At 38.5% G+C, this 22719-nt stretch overlaps 1 protein-coding gene and 1 non-coding gene across 5 annotated transcripts in view; both read left to right on the top strand.

Annotated features, from left to right (window-relative positions):
• FILIP1 (filamin A interacting protein 1) overlaps positions 1-22719 on the top strand; it is a 215525-nt gene that overhangs the window by 30723 nt on the left and 162083 nt on the right. The window lies entirely within an intron of this gene.
• On the top strand, positions 5742-5846 carry LOC122685663. Its single transcript, XR_006338513.1, has one exon. It is a non-coding gene; the product is annotated as a U6 spliceosomal RNA (small nuclear RNA).

Here is a 22719-nt window from a genome sequence, read left to right as displayed (position 1 = left end):
TACAATTATTCCAATATTTTCCTACCTTTTCTAATTAAAGATTACAGCCCCCAGGGAAGGGAGTGAAGGCAAGAGGCCATAAAACACCTTTAGAAATAGCAACAGGAAGCCTCTTAAATGACCTCAGTAGAGCGGGTTACCTTTGTGGAGGTTGAAGACCAGGAAGATTGGCGCTGTCACAGGGGAACCTCCGGATGCCCTACTCTGCACAGCAGTCTTCAAGTTCCTCAATTCCTGTGTTTTAACTTATATAAAAGAAATTAAAAGACCATAAACCCTTTGCTTGTCCTTGTTGAGATCTTTTTGAATAAATCAACTTCCCATTTGGAGGCTGTTGGGATTAAAATTTCTCTGAGAAACTGTCAAGGCTATGGTTTTTCCAGTAGTTGTGTATGGATGTGAGAGTTGGACGGTGAAGAAAGCTGAGCGCTGAAGAATTGATGCTTTTGAACTGTGGTGTTGGAGAAGACTCTTGAGAGTCCCTTGGACTGCAAGGAGATCCAACCTGTCCTTCCTAAGGGAGATCAGTCCTTGGAAGGACTGATGTTGAAGCTGAAACTCCAACAATACTTTGGCCACCTCATGCGAAGAGCTGACTAATTGGAAAAGACCCTAATTCTGGGAAGGATTGGGGGCAGGAGGAGAAGGGGATGACAGAGGATGAGATGGTTGGATGGCATCACTGACTCCATGGACATGGATTTGGGTGGACTCCGGGAGCTGGTGATGGACAGGGAGGCCTGGCATGCTGCGATTCATGGGGTCGCAAAGAGTTGGACACGACTGAGAGACTGAACTGAATTGAGAAACTGCTGTATGAAGGCAGGGAAAATGCCTAACATTCAATTTCCACCTATATCATATTTGGCTATTGATTATTATAAATAGAAATGGCTTTCAGGAGAGGCTCCATTATTTTCCTTTAAATGTAATAGTTAATAATAAACTCAGTGCTTCCATTTTAATTTTTTAAAAATTAACTTTTTACTTATTACTTTTCTATTACTGTAAAGAAGTTTCCTTTTCTTAAAATTCCATTGAATATTTAGTAATTTTAATTTGAATTTTGCTTTCATTATTCATTTACTTGTCACATATTTTTTAGGACCTACAGTGTTGTATCATAAATAGGCACTTTGGAGACAGTAAAGCAAATTCAGATACGTCCTTCCTTGGGGATCTTCTATTAAGTTAAAAGCAACACCAGCTCATAATCTTCTCATATTTAGTCATTTTGAAAATAGGCATGATTTCCAATCCAGACTCTACTGATTGAAAAGGCCCAAAGCTCTGCTGTGCCCACAGTCTTCCCTGTAGAATATAGATGTTAGTTAGAAAGGTAGGAAAATATTGAAATAAATGATGGGAAAAGAGAGGTAAAAATGTGGCTAAGACACTTCAAAATTTGGATATGTGCTGTTTCTTTCAATGTCTATGGGGCTTGAGATGAGGTTTTTGGAAGAAGTAAGATTTATGATGTATTTTATATTTTGTCTCTGTGACCAATATATGTGTTGTGGAGATAATTTGATGCTTTTAGTTCTTTAAATATTTCTTCTTAAATAAATCCATTCAGTCCATTGACCATAGTTAATGTTTTCCCACTGGTTTACATGTCAGAACTAAAGACCAATGTAGACTAATGGGGAAGGAGAAAGAAAAATGAGTACATTCATGAATTATTCTCTGTTCTCACTTTAGACAAGTTAATTTTCCTTAAATTATCAGGTTCTGTCTTAATCATAGGCCCCTTGTGGTTATCAAGAAATAAATGTTTGTATGTTTGGCCTTCATGGTTTTACATTTCATATTAAAAGCCAAATTCAACTCGTTTTTTAACACCCTATCAAAAACAGTAAATGTGAGAGTCAGAATTCTAAAAAAACAAGTCATTCTTAAATTACAAAAATTTTCTCCCAGTGGATATTAAAGAAAGACTTGGGAAGGACTGTTCTGTGAAATTAACATTCACATGTTATAATTGCATTGAGAGGATGACTCTTGCTTCCAGAGGAATCATATTAGAAATGAAAGAGTGCTTTCGTCACAGCATCCTGGGTGGGTAATTCAAACCTCATCCCGAAAACAGCCACAAAAAATAAAGCCCCACCCAAGATGACTTTTCATTTTTTTAAGACCAGAGGGTGAAGAATATGGTGTGACATGAGGTTTCTTTGGATGCTCTAGTACTGTGGATGAAAGGAAGAAAGCTTAAATAAAGAAAGAAGTAGCCTAGATTTTAATGACTGTTGCTCCATTCATTTCACCGGTTTAAAGCAACTTTGTTTACAGTTTATTATAACTTTATCACTTCCACATTTGTGATTCATATTGCAAATAGATTGTACATTAAAAATCATTTAAAATTTCCTCAGTAGTAGACTCTCCTTGTTAAAAATTAGAACTTAATAGATCAAAGGAATGTACCTCTGATTAGTCCCTTCTCCAGTGCCCCCTGTCTTAGTCCTCTCCCTTGAAACAGTCACCATTATCAATGCTTCTAGATTTTTCTCCATGGGGTTGCCCCTATCTATGTGTGTATGTATTTTAACATAAGTGATGGCTCCATTATTTCACTTAATAATATGACTTAGGCAATTTTTCATGTCAGTACTTACAGGTCCACCTCATTTTTAGAAAGTTGCAGCATGATGTTCCACTGAAAGGGTGCACAATTATTTATTTAGACATTCCTCTTGTTATGAATGTTTAGGTTGTTTTGAATTTTTCACTATTGGAAATAACATTCCAGTGAAGATCCTTAATACTTTCTTCCTTGGGCATGTAGCTCTCTGGGGGAGATACTGACAGTAGGATTTTAGGATGATATGTTATGCAAAAATCACCTCTTAATGGCTGTCCTTGTACTTACATTCTCTCCAGCTGTGTATGAGTGTACTCACTGAATTTTAATTTCCTCTGTTAATATGAGGTTGAGAAATAGTTTATATAAAGCTTGACCATTTTTATTATTTCTTCTGTGAGTTACCAATTTATATCCTTGGCCCATTTTTCAATTAGTTTGCGCTTTTTCTTTCTTTAAGTGATTTACTAATTCTGACCCTTTGTTGTTGTTTACGCTGCTTGCCTCCTCACTTTTAACATGCTTTGGTCATTTAATTTTTAAAATTTTTAGTCATTTTTAGTCAAATTTACTATACTTCCTTTTATGACTTTTGCTCTTTTGTATATTATTTCATATGGTTTTCTTGACTCCAAGGTTGCACATATTTGCCTATATTTTCTTCTAATAGTTTCTTATATACACATGCTGAGTAATATTTGTATGTATATAAGTATGTGCTCAGCTGCTTCAGTCTTTTCTGACTCTTTCCAACCCTGTGGACAGTAGCCTGCCAGGCTCCTCTGTCCATGGGATTTTCCAAGGCAAGAATATTGGAGTGGTTGCCATGCCCTCCTCCCAGAGATCTTCCTGACCCAGGGATTGGACTTGTGGCATCTCCTGTGTCTTGTACATCACAGGTGGATTCTTTACTGCTGAGCCACCAGGAAGCCCATATATATCTGTTGATGGACACGTAGGTTGCTTCCATGTCTTGGCTATTATAAATAGTGCTGCTATGAACATTGAGGTGCATGTATCTTTTCGATTAGATTTTTCATCTTTTCTGAATATATGTCTAGTAATGGGATTGCTGGATCACAAGGTAGCTCTACTTTTAGTTTTTCAAGGACCTTCTATACTGTTCTCCACAGTGGTTGTATCGACTTACTTTCCCATCAACAGTGCAAGAGGGTTCCCCTTTCTCCACACCTTCTCCAGCATTGATTGTTTCTGGGCTTTTTAATGATGGCAATTCTGACTAACATGAAGTGATACCTAATGTAGTTTTGATTTGCATTTCTCTAAAAATTAGAGTGTTGGGCATCATTTCATATGCCTTTTTGCCTTCATGTCTTCTTTGGAGAAATACTTATTGAGAACTTCTGCTCATCTTTTGATTGGGTTGTTTGTATTTTTTGATATTGTGTGAACTCTTTGTGTATTTTGAATTTTATTCTCTTGTCAGTTGCATCCTTTTCAGACATTTTCTCCCATTTAATAGGTTGTCTTTTCATTTTGGTGACGGTGTCCTTTGTTGTGCAAAAGCTTGACGTTTGATTATGTCCCCTTTGTTTATCTTTGCTTTTATTTCTTTTGCCTTGGGAGACTGAACTAAGAAAATATTGCCATGATTTATATATGAGAATGTTTTGCCTATGTTATCTTCTAGGGGTTTAATGGTATCATGTCCTATATTTAGGTCTTAAACCATTTTGAGATTATTTTTGTGGTGTTTGGTGTTAAGAAGTATTCTAATTTCATTGATTTACATGTAGCTGTCCAATTTTCCAACCACCACTTGTTGAAAACACTGTCTTTACTTCATTGTATATTCTTGCCTCCTTTGTCAGCTTAACTGAGTATAGGTGGGTGGGTTTATTTCTGGGCTCTTTAATTTGTTCCATTGACCTACAGGTCTGTTTTTGTGCCAGTATAAGGCCTTTATTCTTAATGAGTACATGGTATAATAAATTCCCATTTGAATGTGGGTCTGTTTCTGGACACCATTCTGTTTATATTAAACAATAATATCTCATAGTTCTAATTGCCATAGCTTTCTACTATGCTTGATATCTAATGGGTTGATCAAAAAGTTCCTTCAGCTTTAAGGTAAAAATAAAAGACACTTTTCAATTTCACTTTATGGAACTTTATAGAACAATGTATTAACCATTTTGCTCCACTGCCTTCTGACATTTTTTTCAGGCAACTTCACAATTCCATCTTGCCAAAACTTTTTATCTTTTTGAGCAAAGAACTGTTCCAGGTGCCTTTTACAGTCTTCCAGGGCATTGAAATTTTTTCCACTAACAGAATTTTGTAAAGACTGAAATAAATGTAAATCTGAAGGTTCAATATCTGGTGAATAAGGTAATGAATCAGAACTTCCCAGCCAAGCTGTTACAGTTTTTGCCTAGTCATCAAAGAAACCTGGAGTTTTGTATTACCCTGATGGAAGATTATGCGTTTTCTGTTGACTAAATCTGAGCAATTTTCATTGAGTGCTGCTTTCAGCTGGTCTAACTGGGAGAGTACTTGATAGAATTAATCATTCAGTCTTCTAGAAGGAGTTCATAATAGAGTACTCCCTTCCAATTCCAAAATCACCTTCTTTGGATAAAGACTGGCCTTTAATGTGGTTGGTGGTGGTTCATTTTGCTTGTCCCACAATCTCTTCCATTCCATATTATTGTATAATATCTACTTTTCATTGCCCATCACAATTTCTTTTGAAAATAGAACATTTTCGCTATATTTCAATGGAGAATTGCATGCAGAAATATGGTCAAGAAGGTTTTTTAACTTAACTTATGTGGAACCTAAACATCAAAGCGATTAACAAAACCAAGCTGGTGCAAATGCTTTTCAAGGCTTGATTTGGATATTTGGAGTATATTGGCTGTCTCCTGTAGTATAACATTAATTATTCTCATTTAGTGTCTCCATTGGATTGCTATCAGCATCAACTGGTTTACCAGTCAGTTCTTGCATTGTCCAGCAAGAAATCTCCAGCACGAATCTTCACAAGCCACTTTTGACATGTTTAATCAGTCACAGTACCGTCTCCAAACACTGCACAAATCTTTTTTTTTTTGTATTTCAGTTGTGTTTTTATCTTTCTTGAAATAATAAAGCATAATATGCTGAAATGTTGTTTTTTCTTCCATCTTCAATATTAAAATGGCTACATAAAAATTCACCAATTTTAACGATACGGAGAAGATTAGCATGGCCCCTGCGCAAGGATGACACGCAAATTTGTGAAGCGTTCCATATTTTTAGAAAGACAAAAAAAAAAAAAAAAAAAATTCACCAATTTTGATAATTTTTCTTTCAGTGCAGCTATCATGATAGAATCTAACAAAATTAGTTTTGAATGAAGTTAAAGACAACTCACTGCTACTGGAGCCATCTTGGGGAAAAAAATTGAACTAACTTTTTGTCCAACCCAGTATTAGAGCAAGTTGCTTTTCGTGGTGTTTCTTTTTTTAAAAAATAACTTTAGTTATCATTGTTCATACAATCTTCTATATAAATTTTAGAACTTCATAAAAATTCTAGTTGGATTTTGAATAGGATTGCATTGAAATTATATATACATTTGAAAAAGTTTATATTTTAAAAACATTGAGATTTTCATCCATGAATGTGGTAAATTTCCTCCCTTATTCAGGCAACTTTATATTTTTTCTATTAAGTTTTGTAATTATTTTCATGTGTTGCGCTTAGCTACTTAGTTGTGTCCAACTCTTTGTGAATCTATGGACTGTAGCCTTCCAGGCTCATCTGTCCATGGGGATTCTCCAGGCAAGAATACTGGAGTGGGTTGCCATGCCTTCCTCCAGGGGATCTTTCCAACCCAGGTATCAAACCCAGGCCTCCCTCAATGCAGGCAGATTCTTTACCATCTGAGCCATAGAGGCTTTAATTATTTCCATTAAGCTTATTCCCAAGGACCTTATAATTTAATTTCTGTTGCTATTGGGAATGTGATTGCCCCCTCCACACTTACATTTTGAAAAGCATTGATGCCAATAGTATAGAAAAGTAGTTAATTTTTTTAAATGTTGATTTTGTATCTTTCCATTTAATTGAACTTCCTTCTTGGTTACAGTAATTTTTCATCTAAGCACCTTTAGTTTTCTAGCTAGATTATCATGTCCTTTATAACTAATAGTAGTTTCTCTCTTACTTTCCAATATTTATACCACCTACTATGGTTTTACTTATTTTATTCCATTGGCTAGGATGTCCAGTTTGATATTGAACAGTAGTAATAGCATTCGTGTTTTGTCCCTGAGCTTAAAGACAATATTTCTAGTTAGTCTCATGTTTGCTATATTTTCAGGTAGATACCTTTGATCAAATTAAAAAAGTTTTGCTTTGTTCTTAGTTTTCATACACACAGACACACAACATGCATGTGCACACACATACAACTATATTTATACATATATATGCATCTATATACATTTTTATTTATACACTTGAATCTTTGGAGCATCACTGAAATTATTTTTTTTCTAAATCATGTGACTAAGCTAGTGAATTACAATGGTTGTTCATTATTAGAAAAATCTATCTTTGCATTCCTGGAATAAAACTTGTCTGATACTAATGCACTATTCTTTTAATGGATTGATGAATTTACATTTGTAATATTTTATTTAGCTTTTCTGCATCCATGTTTTGATATTAGTTTATATTTTTCTTTCATTATATGATCTTACTTTGAATTTTGGATAAGCTTATGACCCGTACTTAAATAGGTTAGTGGCTTCTCATATTTTTCCATTCTTGTTTATGCAAAATATGAATTTCTATTTTTTAAAGGGTTGGTAATAATTGCCTGCAAAATTTGTGGGCCTGGTAAACTTAGATTTTATATTTGAATAATGTTTTCAGTTTTTTTCTTCCTTTCTTTGTGGTGATTTAATAATCTTATACATTTTTTCCTGATAGTGTAAAAATTATATTTGTTTTTCTAGTAATTGCTATTCAATTTTTAAAAGCATTCAACTTAATATATTTTCTATTAATATCTAGAGTTTATCAGTGTCTCTATTCAGTGAACAAAATGAAATCTCTGTATACCTCAATTTTATTTGAAGCATTTCCTTTCATTATCATTTCTCCCATGTTGACATTATTTGGACTTTTAGGTCTACACTGTTATGGTAAAAATTGTCTTTTTTTTTTTAAATTTAAATCAGAACTTCACTAGGATTAACAATAGGGATTTCTTTGTTCACCATTGCTTCCTTAGTACTATATTTATTTTTATTTTAAAGGGGATAATTATTTCAAAGAGTTATTATAAATGGCAAACTTACTGATTCCTTCATGTTCCATAGCCATACTTAAATGATAGTTTGGTTGGGTATAAAATTGTAGGTTTAACCTTTTTCCCCCCATTGTTAAGAAGATTCTCTGTAGAGCATTTTTTTTTTTCTTTCTTACAGATTTTAGGATTTCTTTCCTTTATTCTCAGTCTTCTGAAGTGTTAATACAATGTCTAGGTGTGAGTTTTAAAAGTTTATCTTACTCAGTGCTTGGCTAATCCTTAAGATGTGACTAATGTATATATTACTTTACTACTTCTAATATCTCTTAGATGAGTGATTGGATGTTTGGGTCTATTTTACATGATTCCTAATTTTTATTTTATATTGTGCCCCTTCATCACCTTTTTATGCATTCTGAAAGAACTTAATATTATAGTTAAGAAATTTGTTCTTGAACCCTGTCCATTCTTTGACTCCTATTGAGTATTCTATTTCAATGATCAAAATTTTAAAAGCTGTTCAGTTATTTCTAATTATTCATTTTCTATGGATTTAATATCCTCAAAGAGAAGCCTGACAGGTTACAGTCCATAAGGTCCCAAAAAAGTCAGACAGAGCTTAGGGACTAAACAAATATCCTTATGGATACTCTAAAGTTTTATTATGACTTCTTTATTAATTTGATTCCTTTATGTAAGTTCTTCCCTTTTTTTCAAAACAAAGAACTCATTTCTTTTTAATGATATTGGCCTTCTTCTAATGCTTAATTATTCCTGAGTGTTTGTTCCTGTGGTTGAGACTCCAGTTTGGGCAGTCCATTCTGTGTATACCTGCAGCTGCTTAGACACAGGGGTAAGACTTGATGCTGGAAATCTGAAATCAGTCTGTTTTCAAGAGTATGTAGGAGGTGTAAGGCTAGCACTGGGTGAAGTACCTCAGAGGCCAGCTTCTGATAGGTGAGGGGGTGGCTCCATCCTCTTGGGTAGCTGCAGCCATCCAGGACATCCAAGATGGTGCTTTGCTTCTTTGACCTAATTTCCCATACTCATTGCTTTTAGCTGAAGGTAGCAATTCTTGTTTCTGCTCTTTGACTCAATAGTAGCCTGGGTGGGTAGAGGGGGTGTGCACAGTCCAATCTTCCTGACTATTTGTGCTACTGTCCTCTGATAGTCACAGTGTCTGCTGTCCCCAAACTCCCTCGTCTTTGCTATTCATTCCTAACATTTTTGGTAGCACTCTCCTATTCTTGTTTTAAGCTGTGGTTTTAAATCTTCATTCTAATCCCATCTGCTTTCTGTCTTCCAGTGTTTTCTCAAAGTTTATGATCCTCCAAAGGTTGATACTATTTTCCAGTTCTATGGATTAAAAAATCCTTTCTAAAATCTTAAGAGTTTGCAGTGAGAAGAACAGGCTACAATCTATTTCCATTCTGTCACCTTGAAATGGAAACCAGCATACTTTTTAAAACATTAGGAGGATGTTTTAAATATAAGTTTAAGAGACCAGTTTTCAGGACTGCCATTTATGGTTGTGTGTGTTGTTCACTGTATGAAGGCTCTGACTAAGAAGGTTGATGAGAGCTGAAGTTGAGCTGACTGCTTTTCACTGTACTATGTTTCCTGGCAGAGAAAATGTGCCCTTTCCTCCAGTGTACACAGTGATGTCCTGTGGGTCAGCACTGGTGCTGGTCGTTTGAATTTTAAAATAACTATGGTGATGGTTCCCTGGGTGTATACGTATGTCAAAACTCATCAAATTCTTACCTTGAAATATGCACAGTTAAATGTACATCAATTACAATACCTTGGTAAAGCTGTAAAATAAAGTTAGAAAATTAAATTATGTCATGCAAATAGCGAAGTAGATAAAATGTGCTATTGGGTTCAGAGGGTAAATCCTGAAGTTTTCCTATTTTATAAATTGATTCACATATTATCAAAACTCAGTTGACAAAATAATGATAATTGTGAAAGGAGAGACATTTATCAATCATAGAAATGATATGTGATAGTAACTAATTGTTAGTCATCTTTTATGAGAGAAAGAAAGTAGTGGAGCTAACTACCTGCCTTGGGTATCTTAGGGAAAGTTCTAGGTGGAGTCAGAGGGATGAAATAGGGCTGTGCTGCCCACTGTAAGACCCATTAGCCACACGTGGCTGTTTACATTTAAATTACGTAACACAAAATAAAAATTCAGTTCTTTAGTTATACCATACACTTGCATGTCAAGTGCTTAAGTCCATGTGACTAGTGGCTACTGCAGCAGACAGCACAGATATAGACCATCTTTGTCATCACAGAATGTGCCATTGGACAATGCTGAGCTAGAAAACCTCTTCATTTAGATTCTTTCCATTCCAATAGTTTTATCTCTGTAGATTAGTATATCAAATGTGATCACAGAGTTTTGATTGTCTAAGGGGAAAGTGGAGTATGGATACGCACTAAATATAGACTAGGTCCTGGGTGCTTGGGTCTTCCCAGGTGGTGCTGATGGTAAAGAACCTGCCTGCCAATGTGGGCAACATAAGAGACTGGGTTCTATCCATGGGTGGGGAAGATCCTCCGGAGGAGGGCATGGCAACCTACTTCAGTATTCATGTCTGGAGAATCCCATGAACAAAGGAGCCTGGTCTGGGCTAAGATCCATAGGATTGCAAGCAGTTGGACATGACTGAAGCAACTTAGTATGCACCCACGCATGCACTGGGTGATTGATGACGTTTTTGGTAAAAGAATGCATGAATGAATAGAGATATGAAGAATACTGGTGAATTTGATAAAGCATAGCATTCATTCATCTGCTGATGAATTCAATATTTATCAAATATCTGCCATGTACTAGTTACTGCTTCAAGTTCTTGGGATATATGAGTAATCTAAGCAGACAAATAGCACTTTCCTAGTGGAACTTATATGCCAGCATGTGGGGGGTGGGGTAGTATAAATAATAAGCATAATAAATAAGTAAATCATACCACAAGTTTTAAGGTGATAAATGTTATGAAAAATAAAATATAAAGCAGAGTAAGAGGAATCAGAAGTGCTGGGTGTAGGTAGAGAAATATGGATTACAAATTTTAAATAGGGTGGTCAGGGTATGTCTCACTGAGAAGGTGACATTTGGGTAAAGGCTTGAAAGAGGCATGGAGTAAGGTAAATGAATATTTGGGCAAAGAGTGTTCCAGGCAGAGAGAATACTAGGGCACAGGCCTGTGTTGGGGGCATGAGAGTCATGTTTGAGAAATACCAAGATAAGTGGCTGGAGTGAGAGGGTAGCTGGAGAAGGGGTCTGAGAGGTAACAAATGAACAGATCGATAGGGTCTTGCAGGCCATTGTAAGACCTTTGACTCCCAGATGGTTGGACCAGAGAAGGAACATGATCTGAAAAGTTTTAAAAGATTCAATGTAGCTTCTGTGTCAAGAAGACGCTGCAGTGGTACAAGGACAGTAGCAGAAAGACCAGTTGGAGGCTGTTGCAATATTTGAGGTGGGGTTGGGGGGAAGCTGATGGTGGCTGGGTCTAGGGAGGTAGTGGTAAGAAGTGGTCAGACCCTGACATACTGTGTAAGTACAACAGTAAATGTCTGGATGAGTTAGAAGTGGATATTGGAGAAAGGGAGTGGTCAGTGAGGATTCCAGAGTTTTCAGCCTAGCGACCAGAAAGATGGAGATGCCATTCACAGAGCCAGGGAAAGCTGAGGAGGAGCAGCTTAAGGGAAAGACCAGAAACTGGGTTTCAGACATCCCAGGATTTAGGATGTCTGTTAAAGTAGTTGAATAAGCTACTGGATAAGCACATCCTGATTGGGAGAACAATCTGGGAGGGAAATGGTGTTACTGATAGGCAAGGAAATATATTCTCTGTTAATGAACTAACTGCAAATTTTTGTATATCAGAAGGTGAGAATTTGTCAGCTGTGAGACGGGATGAAAATGTCATCATTTTGATCTTAGCAAGAGCTAGGAGAAGACCCGTCCATAAATTTTGCTTTGCAAACATTCGCAAAATATCCAGGCCTTAATTTCAGCTTTAAAAAAGGAAACGTTTCCATACAGGTGGGGATGTACCGGCACGGAGATGTGCCCTCTAGGGCACAGGGTTTTTCTGTGATTTTTGCAGAAAGCACTTAAGCGGTTTTTTGTTGTTGTTATTATTGTTAATGTTGATGCCATACTAGGATATATACTGGTATTTTTTTCCTCCCAGTCTCATAATATTTTTAGCAGTTAAACCCAAATTACTGTACTTTAAGTATATTGTATTTATCATTGTAGCATAAATAATTTTTTTAAGTCATAGGGTAGAAAATCTTGCCGTTAATTTAAAAGAATGAAATAATTAAAGGTAAGTATTTGAGCATCAGGCCTGAGTTAATCAAAACTGTGGAGTCTTATAACCTTAAAAGGATAACATCAAAAGTCTGATGTCTTGGATTCTTAAGGGCAGACATGGAACAGTCCATCATCTATGCCAGAATGACCTCTATGAAGCATAATATTTCCTTTTAAATATTTAGGCCTCAAGATAGTTTTCTGTAGCTTTAATTGATAAAACATGGATTTTAAAAAAAAAACACAGAAGCACAGCAGCTTTTTCAGCTGTCCTCCTCTTTCTCCACTTTGCTTTTATCTCCAGTTCGTTGTTAAATAAATACTCACCAGTCCTAACATGAACAACTCAATTAGCACCTTCTTTCAGAAGTGTGGCCATTTATAAACATCTCTGGATAAGGAAATAAAATAAGAAAAAGTTCATCAACTCTCAGTAAGAGTCATGAGAGCTAAAGGAATTAATATGAATAAACTAAGATAAACATTAGAGAGTTTATTCTGGGTTTAACTCATAATTGCTTTTACTAATGTTTCTCTTTTGTTAAGACTCGTTTTTTGGCTGTTTCCTAAATCAAATATATCATAGTGGCCCATGTTATACACAAGGATCCTTGTTTAATGATACCCAGAAAGCTGTTTAAGTTTTGGAAGTTTTAGAAGAATCATAAGTTAACATAGGGAACTCTTTCAGTATGTTTATTTTCAGCTGATTTGCTTTCTTAATTGCATAATCCCCAACTAGATATTTATGTTAAAAATATGTTTACTAAATTTATACTTGAGCATAATTAGTTAACTCTTTTTTTTTTTTTTCTCTTTAGGCTCACCCCCTAACCCTCCCCACACTTAAAATCCATACACACTGTGGCCAGTTAGGTTATAATAGAACAAGATGATTAGTTGCTTATTTTGCATATTGGATGTGTGTGTGTGGGCAGTCATGTTCAAGTCTGTGACCCTGTGGACTGTAGCTCACTAGGCTCCTCTGTCCATAGGATTTCCCAGGCAAGAATACTGGAGTGGGTTGTCATTTCCTTCTCTAGGGGATCTTCCAACCCTGCCCTTGGCAGGCAGGTTCTTTATCACTAGCGCCACCTGGGAAGCCCTTACTCTGTACCATACATTAAATATTTTGATGGCACTTTTCTCACATACAATGTTCTCATTTTGTTTGTTTGTTTTGCCACCCTATAGGTCATGTGAGATCTTAGTTTCCCTACCAAGGGTCAAACCCACAGCTCATCCAGTGGAAGTACAGGATCTTAACTACTGGACCACCAGGGAAGTCCCACAATGTCCTCATCTTTTATTCTGTTGCCACAGTGAAACTCTCACATACAGCTGAGGTCATATGACAATGGAAACTAACCAAAAGTTTGAATAGCCACTGTCTTTAACCCTCCCCCACCCAGTAGCCCCCTCTCCTGAAGCCTCCTCTCACCACCTAGATGACTCTAGAGCTGCTGTGGTCCCGACGGAGGTGGAGGAGAAGAGGAAATGCCACCCATGTTACTAGAAAGGAGGAGCGAATAAAGGGGTGGTGGCCACTGGTATGAAACTCTCCCCCATGAGCACCCCGGATAGCCAGGGTGACAGTGGAGTGAAAACGGAGCCTGGATAGTAGGCTAGGCTTGAGTTTCAGAGAGAATTTTCTAGAGTTTAGAGTGAGGGCAGAAGGGGATTTTTTGAAGCAGGTGCTGTGCACAGCTATATATATCCATGTCTGCTGGTCTGTGTATGCACATATACACACGCACACACAGATGTATGCTTGCGTATATGCGACTTAACTGATAAAGATGTAATCTTCTTTTCAATTATTTTTGTTCTTGGCAGAGTTTATACTAAGTTGGTACGTGCCAGGATGGGTGAACTGATTGTTTACAGCTGCTGTCTGTTCTGACGGAGCCAGTGAGCTCCCATTTGGCTGGTGACCCTGCCATTGCAGCTGCGAGGCCCTCCCCTGGGAGTCTCTGGGCCTCTCTACAATCCAGAAACAAGAGCATTCAAACTCATGCCGCAGGGAGCCTCCAAACCTCACTTCAGCCCTGTAGCTGGCATCGTTCTGATTGGTGGTTAAATGTTTCAACCATCACTTCTGATCGTAATGTATCTGGAGCTGGGCCCTGAAGAAATGAGATACTCAGAAAGGGCAGGTCCTTGTGGGCTTCACAGTGGTGGGGTGAGAAAGAGAAGCGACAGGAAGGATTGTGCCAAATGTGGGGCGTGAACGAGGAGGCTGAGGGTGCAGGCAGAGAGGTAAAGAGGCACAGATTGGGAAGGCGCACTGCCGACAGCTCATCACGTCCTGATTGCCTCTGGGGCCGCCATGCCTCTGCACAAGCCACTGTCCCCCACTGCCCCCTCAAAGTTCACACAGGCGCCTTCTGCCTTCTGTTACCCTACCTGATCATTCACACCCCGTCCTCTCTTCCAAAAAGCCCGCCTGTCACATGCACACACTTCACCCTTGCTAATGCGATGCTCAGTAAGAATTCCTCACTGCTTGTTTTCCAGTGTGTGTGTCCAGTTGCCTCAGTGCAAAGAATCTGCAGATTACCTCATTTACCCTTATTTTAGAAAATCAGAGAATAAAAGGGGTCCAGAGAAATTAAATAATTGCCCATGCCCCTAGGATCTAGAATCAAATTCTAGTCCGGTCATGACTCCTATTATACCATGTGTCTCAGACTGCAAGTTTCCTGAGGGAAATGATATCCCAATCAGGACAAGCTTCTCAGTTGGCTCTGTGCTTTAAGAATAATAGATGTAGTTTTTCTCTTTGTTCTATGAAGGCTTTGAAAAATATTCATAATGTTGTGTTGAGTTTAAAAAAATTATGATCCCATTATATGTAAACATAATTTTAAACAAAGGGAAAATTCTAGGTCCAAGTCAATAAATATTCTTTTGTTATGTTGTTGTTTTTGTTTAGATAGTCGTGTCTAACTCTTTGTGACCTCATGGACTGTAGCATGCCAGGCTTCCCTGTTCTTTACCATCTCCTGGAGCTTGCTCAAACTCATGTCCATTTAGTCAGTGATGCCATCCAAACATCTCGTCCTCTGTCATCCCCTTCTCCTCCTGCCTTGTCTTCCCCAGCATCAGGGTTCTTTCTAATGAGTCAGCTCTTTGCGTCAGGTGGTCAAAGGCCCTTCACCTCAGCTGAAGCTGTAGCTTCAGCTTCAGCATCATTCCTTCCAATGAATATTCCGGACTGATTTCCTTTAGGATTGACTGGTTGGATCCCCTTGCAGTCCAAGGGACTCTCAAGAGTCTACTCCAACACCACAGTTTGTAAGTATCAATTGTTTGGCGCTTAGCCTTCATTATGGTTCAACTCTCACAACCATACATAACTACTGGAAAAACCAGAGCTTTGAATATATGGACCTTTGTTGGCAAAGTAATGTCTCTGTTTTTTAATATGTTTTCTGGGCTTGTCATATGTTATGTTGTCATATGTCTATGATGTTAGGTAAGGCAGTAAAACAATGGACTTTGGAACCCAACTCCCTGGGCTTCTAGCAGCAGCAATATTACACAAAGGACTTAACTTCTCTGTGCCTCAGATTCCTCATCTGTGTAATGGCACCACTTTATAAGCTAGCTCTGATCATCATGCATTTAGCTTGGGGCAATGCCTAGGGCATAGTAGGGCTGTATGTGTTAACTATTATTATTATAAATTTTTGGTGGGTTGAAGTTCTCTAAAAACTAGATTCAAAGAATAGGAGAGGGGAACTTCCCTGGTGGTCCAGTGGTTAAGAATCTGCCTTCCAATGGTGGGGACATGGGTTCAATTCTTGGTCAGGGAACTAAGATCCTACATGCCACAGAGCAAGAAAGCTCATGCACCACAACCTACAGAGTCCTCGGGCCACAGCTAGAGAGCCCATGTGCCATCAATTAAGACTCGATGCAGCCAAAAATAAATAAATATTTTAAAAATGGGCAGAGGAATTGAAGAGATAAAAAAAAAACCACAAATCAAAAAACAAAGAGTAGGAGAGATCTAATTTACTGGAATTAGATTTGTTGAGATGACTAACAAAGTTGAAAGTTCAGACAGAAAAGGAGGTGGGGGCAGCTATTACAGTAAACACTGTGTGAGTTATATACCCAACGTCTTGGCCACAGAAAAACTTGAAAGTACTAAATAATTCTTCATAAATCAGCTTGTTTGGACTGGTTCTATTTTTATCAACGTGTCTTATCTCTCTTATAAATAAATCATGTGCCAAAAAAGCTGGAAAATTAAAAAGCTAACAAGTATTCTAATTCAATGATTTTATTTTTTAATATGCAGAAAAGCTCAGTCTATGAATTTCAGTATACTGAATTTGGCCATATGGCCTTCGTTATCTTCTGAGATGACGTGTATAAAAACAAAGTTATTTTCTGGGGTTCAAAGTGGCATCTCAGAAATAGATGATGAATTCTCATTTTGGAAAGAACTTTTCATTTTGGTGCTGAGTCAAGCCTTACTGGAAAATGAAAATCATTATCAATTATTCTGATAATTACTTCCCTTTAAGATAGCTGAAATTCTAAGGTATTTGCTTTGTAAAATAATTTGTTGATACCGAATTCTCAACTTCAGAAGTAATTTAATATCTAATGTTACTCCTGAACAAAATTCAACTGTTTGCTTACGACATGACAGATTTTCCTCAGGGCATTGTTTCTTTTTTAAAATATATAAATGTACTTGAAATGATCTTAAGTCATCAAAAAAGTGTTTAGGAGTTGAGTGTCTTTAGAATGGCAGAAATGGTGGCTTTCTCCAAAAGGTATTAAGTTCTAGGGAAATAATTTAATCTCTTTAAAATCTTTATATATTTGCTGTATAGCAAAGAGGTATGACAATTCTACTTAACTTGATGGTACCTCATATTCTTTGAAAAAGGTTAAAGTTGTGGGGATGCAACAGATACTTGTGATTCTTAGCAGAGAGTTATTAGACATGGTTTAATCTGTTGGGCTGGGGAGATTTCCTATTGTCTTTTAGGTCCAGAACCACTGGCAGAAGCAATATTGGGGGCTCCTACTCATAGGGTCACTGCCTTCTCCACTGGCTGTATTGGGTGGGACCCAAGTGTTTCCCAAATAAGATGAAAATTAGAACCACAAGTCAGTAGCATTTACTTTCTCAAAATAACATTTGATTGGAGTTAATGTAAATATTTGGGAAAGTTGACTTCTAGGAAATGCATAACTATCTTGGGGAGTCTGAAAATTATCTTCTATTTCTCTTGGGGATGCAAAGTGTACAGGTAAGCTAAATATTAAGAGACAGGAAACATCTGACAATTGCAAGGCTGCCATTGAAATGCATCCTATTAAAATGCACCCTAGTGAAAAAAGGAACAGGAAATTATGTGTCTGTAAGGAAATATGGGGAGCTTCCCAGGTGGCTCATTGGGTAAAGACTGTCAGCAATGCAGCAGACACAGGAGACAAGATTCAGTTCCTGGGTGGGGAAGATCCCCTGGAGGAGGGCATGGCAACCCACTCCAGTATTCTTTTTTTTTTTAAAATAATTTATTTATTTATTTTTATTGAAGTATAATTGCTTTACAGAATTTTGTTGTTTTCTGTCAAACCTCAACATGAATCAGCCATAGGTATACATATATCCCCTCTGTTTTGAACCTCCCTCCCCTCTCCCTCCCCATCCCACCCCCTAGGTTGATACAGAGCCCCTGTTTGAGTTTCCTGAGCCAGACAGCAAATTCCCGTTGGCTATCTATTTTACATGTGGTCATGTAAGTTTCCATGTTACTGTTTCCATACATCTCACCCTCTCCTCCCCTCTCCCCATGTCCACAAGTCTATTCTCTGTTTCTCCATTGCTGCCCTGCAAATAAATTCTTCAGGACCATTTTTCTAGATTCCGTATATATGCATTAGAATGTGGTATTTATTTTTCTCTTTCTGATTTACTTCATGCTGTATAATAGGTTCTAGGTTCACCTGGAGAATCCCATGGACAGAGGAGCCTGGCGGGCTACAGTCCATGGATAGTCTTCAAAGAGGTGGACACATTTGAAGCGACTAAGCAGGGCACACAGGGAATGTGGATGTTAATATAAACAACAATGACAGAGTGAAGGCTCCAAGGGTGCTTTATTTTGTTTGCTGGAAGATTTCTAGAGAAGGAAGAATTGAAGAACTCCAAGAGTATTTTAAAAAGCAGTTGATTCAGAAGTTAGTTATACCAGGGCTGGAAAGGGCAAGGATAATGCGAAGTTTTAAACTTTCGTTTGCAAGCTTGACAACGAGCTGAGCAGACTGGGAAGGAAGTGAGAAACTCCCCCAAATCTCCAATAGGATATGTCTTTCTTAAATTCATTTTTATGTTTCATGTAAAAGTTCTTTTAGTGAGCTGAGTATTTCCTTAGTTAGATGATGTGGTTAAAGCAATTACTCCTCTTCAAACCTGCCAAAAAATCATATTAATAATTAATAACATGCTGAATGAACATTTTGAAAAACTGCATTCGAGAAACCTCAAGTCATAATTTAAGAAAAAACTTTTCAGTAAGCCAGTGGCGGGGAATCATCACAGACACTCACAGAAGAGAAGCAATAAAAATTGGTCTGTTAAAATACAACCAAGCAGGATCAGAGACAGAGTATAGTGTCATTAGATTCTTAGGTCATTGGATTATCTTGGCCGGCTCTGCACTTAGATGAGCCATGCTGCTTGCTTTGGGGCCTCCAGGCAAACCTTATGTGGCAAGAATTGACGTCTGAATACATTTTCAGTACACCGCTTCGTGTTATTCCACAGGCTTCTGACATCTGGCCACCCCCCAAATAATCTCTAGTATGTTTCATCAATAACCTCATTTTCCCTTTGTAATGCTTAATATCTTCTTTGGGTTGCTTTCCATTTAAGCCATTTCCCCTCATCCAAGAGCAGAGAGATCTTGAAAAAGGAAAGTTAAGCTCTCTCCAAGACTCAGACAATGTACCTTTGTAGGTCAAAGAAAAAGTGAGAGTGGGGGTGGGGAGGGAAGAGGCACAATTGTAACTCATTCCAAGCCAGAATTTTCACTCATCCCTTCCTTTCCTATAAATAAAATTAAGTTTGGGGAAAAAGATCTGGAAAAATATTTGAACAAAAATTTCGTCCCAAGCCCTATACCTCCTTTTCCTCCCAGCCAGAGGCCACCCAGGGGCTTGACTGGTGTTCTCTAATGGAGAAGCCTGAAGGAATACACTTGGAAGGCTTCAGTGTATCTGCTTTAGTAGGTAACATTTCCGGGCCACACAGAAATGGAACTAGTGTTCTGGCTGTGCCTCCAAGTTGACCAACTTTGCAAGTAATTAGTGGTGAGGCTTAGAGCTTGCGTCTTGAAGTCCCCTGGGTCTTCTGTTCCTCTCACGCTAAAAGAAGAGGGCAGATTAGATGTTCTGAAAGGTGATTCTAGATTGGAATTTTTCTAGCTTGACTCTGCTGCCGTTTTGGACTAGACAATTCTTTGTTGTGGTGGGCTGTCCTATGCATTGTAGGATGTTTAGCAGCCCATGCCAGTGGCATACTCCTTATTTTTTTTTTAACTAATTTTTTGGGGTCCACACAGCACTCCATGTGGGATCTTAGTTATCCGACCAGGGAGGGAACCTGTACCTCCTGCAGTGAAAGCATGAAATCATAACCACTGGACCTCCAGGGAAGACCCCATTCTTCCTAGTCTTTTTTTAAAAAAATATTTTATTTATTTTGGCTGTACTGGGTCTTTGTCACCATGCAGGGTTTTCTCTAGCTGCGGTGAACGTGGGCCACTGTCTGGTTGCAGCGCGAGGACTTCTCATTGCAGCGTCTTCTCTTGCAGCAGAAAGCAGGGTCCGGGGCATGCAGGCTTCAGTAGTTACAGTTCCCAGGCCCAGGAGTTGTGGAGCATGGGCCTAGCTGCTCTGTAGCATGTCGGATCTTCTTGGACTCAGGATTGAACCCGTATCCCCTGTATTGGCAGGCAGATTCTTTACCACTGTGCCACCTGGGAAGCCCCATCCTCCCTAGTCTTGACACCCAAAACTATCTCTAGACTTTGCCAAATGTCCCCTGCAGAGGGTTAATCAGCTAAAATACAGGATGCTGGTTTCATTGGAAGGACTGATTCTGAAGCTGAAGCTCCAATATTTTGGCTACCTGATGCAAAGGGCCGATTTAGTAGAAAAGACCCTGATGCTGGGAAAGATGGAGGGCAGGAGGAGAAGGGGATGACAGAGGATGAGGTGGTTGGATGGGATCACCGACTCAATGGACATGAGTTTGAGCAAGCTCCGGGAGATGGTGAAGGACACGGAAGCCTGGCGTGCTACAGTCCATGGGGTCGCAAAGACTCAGACACGACTGAGCGACTGAACAAAAACAGCAAGAACAGTAAGACCTGAACATTGGATGAGAAAATGAATAATTTTTGAATATGTTTTTCTGAATGGGACATACTTATATTAAAAACTTTATTCTGATGACATCGAGGAGTATGTTTTGACTTGGTAAATAGAATTTTCAAGCCACTGGACTCTGAAGTCAGACCTGGATTCAAATCCCTTTCTTGTCAGCTTTGAGTCTGAGGAAATCTATTTAGCCTTTTGAAACTCCATCCATACATACTGTGTGTGTGCTAAGATATTTCAGTCGTGTCCGACTCCGTGTGACCCTGTGGACTGTAGCCCACCAGGCTCCTCTGTCCATGGGATTCTCCAGGCAAGAATACTGGAGTGGGTTGCCATGCCCTCCCCAGGGGGTCTTCCTGACCTGAGGATCAAACCCGCGGTTCTTATATCTCCTGCATCATCAGGTGGGTTCTTTACCAGTAATGCCACATGCAAAGCCCATACCTATCTTTTAAAGTTGTTGTGAGAGAAAATAAATAATTTCATATGAAGTGCTTATTTAAAAGCCCCTTTTGTTCTTTATCTGAAATTCAGATTTAACTGGTCCTCCAGTATTTTCATCTGCTAAATGTGGCAACCCTATCTGGGAGCAAAATCACTTCCTCCCCTCCCCCCACTCAAAATCTTGATCTAGTAAAAACTTTAATGAAGATGTGGTTCCTTTCTCCCTAGAGTCTTTTGGATTAGTTATAAGGATAGGCCAGGCACCCAATAGAATAGAATCTTAGAAATATTTCCTATTTGGTTAATCTTGTGTTCATAGAAATATTTGTTCTTAAAAAGAATATTTTTCAGCTTTGTCAAGGTAGTGATGTTAGACAATGATCATTCCTTTTGATCATTGCTGATTTTCCTCTGGGAAGACTAATCATACGCTGAGGGCACTGTCAAAACAGGAGAGAGAGAGAGGAAAAGAGAGGGAAAGATAAGAAGAGAGAGTGTGCGTGCATGCCAGAGAGAATATGAATTTAAGAGACAGAGAGAAAGGTTTTGTTTGAAGAATTAGATATTTTTTAAAAACACGAGTGTAGAGGCAGACACCATGTAGGAAGTTATAACTCTATTGGACTTACTTTGAATTCCAGACAAGAGTAGGGTGAAGGATAATCTCGTCAGTGCTGAGGGCATGTAAAGCTTTTAACCCTGTCCTGCTCTGGGGAGACTTCATCCTACATCAGGCACAGCTGAAAGTGGGGCCATTGCCTCCTGAACTTGACTTTGTCTCTTTTCTATTCCAGTCTTGAGGGATTGTACAGGCAGAGCAGAGTACTGTAATGGAGTGTGCATGTGGGAAAAGGAATGATCAAATGAAACAAAGCTTTAAGGCCATGTCTTTGGATTGTGCCAAACTTAACACTGGTTTTTCAACTTGAGCCCAACTCTTTTCACCAGTTTAGGATTCTGGCATTTTTTTGTCATTGGGATTTCCTATCTTCATGAAAGCAGAGAGGGCTAAAGATACAGCATAAAAATGAGGGAGTCTTGAAGATGCTGGAGCTGGTTAGACATGGCAGTGATAACTCTAAGCGGGGGTCCTCATTGGTACTGAAGGGTAAAGTGTATTTTTTTAGATTTAGTTTTTAATTGGAGGAAAATTGCTCTCCAGCGTTGCGTTGATTTCTGTCTTACAACAACATGAATCATCCACAATTATACATATATCCCTTCCCTCTTGAGCCCCCACCCCACCCCTCCATGTCATCACAGGGTGCCAGGCTGGGCTCCCTGCCTTACATGGCAGCTTCTCATGAGCCTGGAGAATCCCCATGGACCGAAGAGCCTGGCAGGCACAGTCCACGGGGTTGCACAGAGTCGGACACGACCGAGCAACGAAGGACAGCACACAGTGTACCTAGAGCCTGTTATAGAGTGAAGTAAGTCAGAAAGAGAAAAGTATCATATATTAATGCACATATACGGAATCTAGAAAAATGGTACTGATGAATCTATTTGCAGGGAAAGGATGGAGATGCAGATGTAAAGTGTATTTTAATGCTGTTCTCGGTAGAGTTTTTTCAGGGCCTGCTATAGGCATGAGATCAAACATGGAAGGACATGCTGAACACCATGAAGTTGTTCCTCTCTTGTACAAACTTCCAAATCACTTAGGAAAAGTAT

The sequence above is a fragment of the Cervus elaphus genome, chromosome 28 (genome assembly GCF_910594005.1).
Source record: "Cervus elaphus chromosome 28, mCerEla1.1, whole genome shotgun sequence".
NCBI lineage: Eukaryota > Metazoa > Chordata > Mammalia > Artiodactyla > Cervidae > Cervus > Cervus elaphus.
This window is presented reverse-complemented; position numbering and strand designations above follow the sequence as displayed.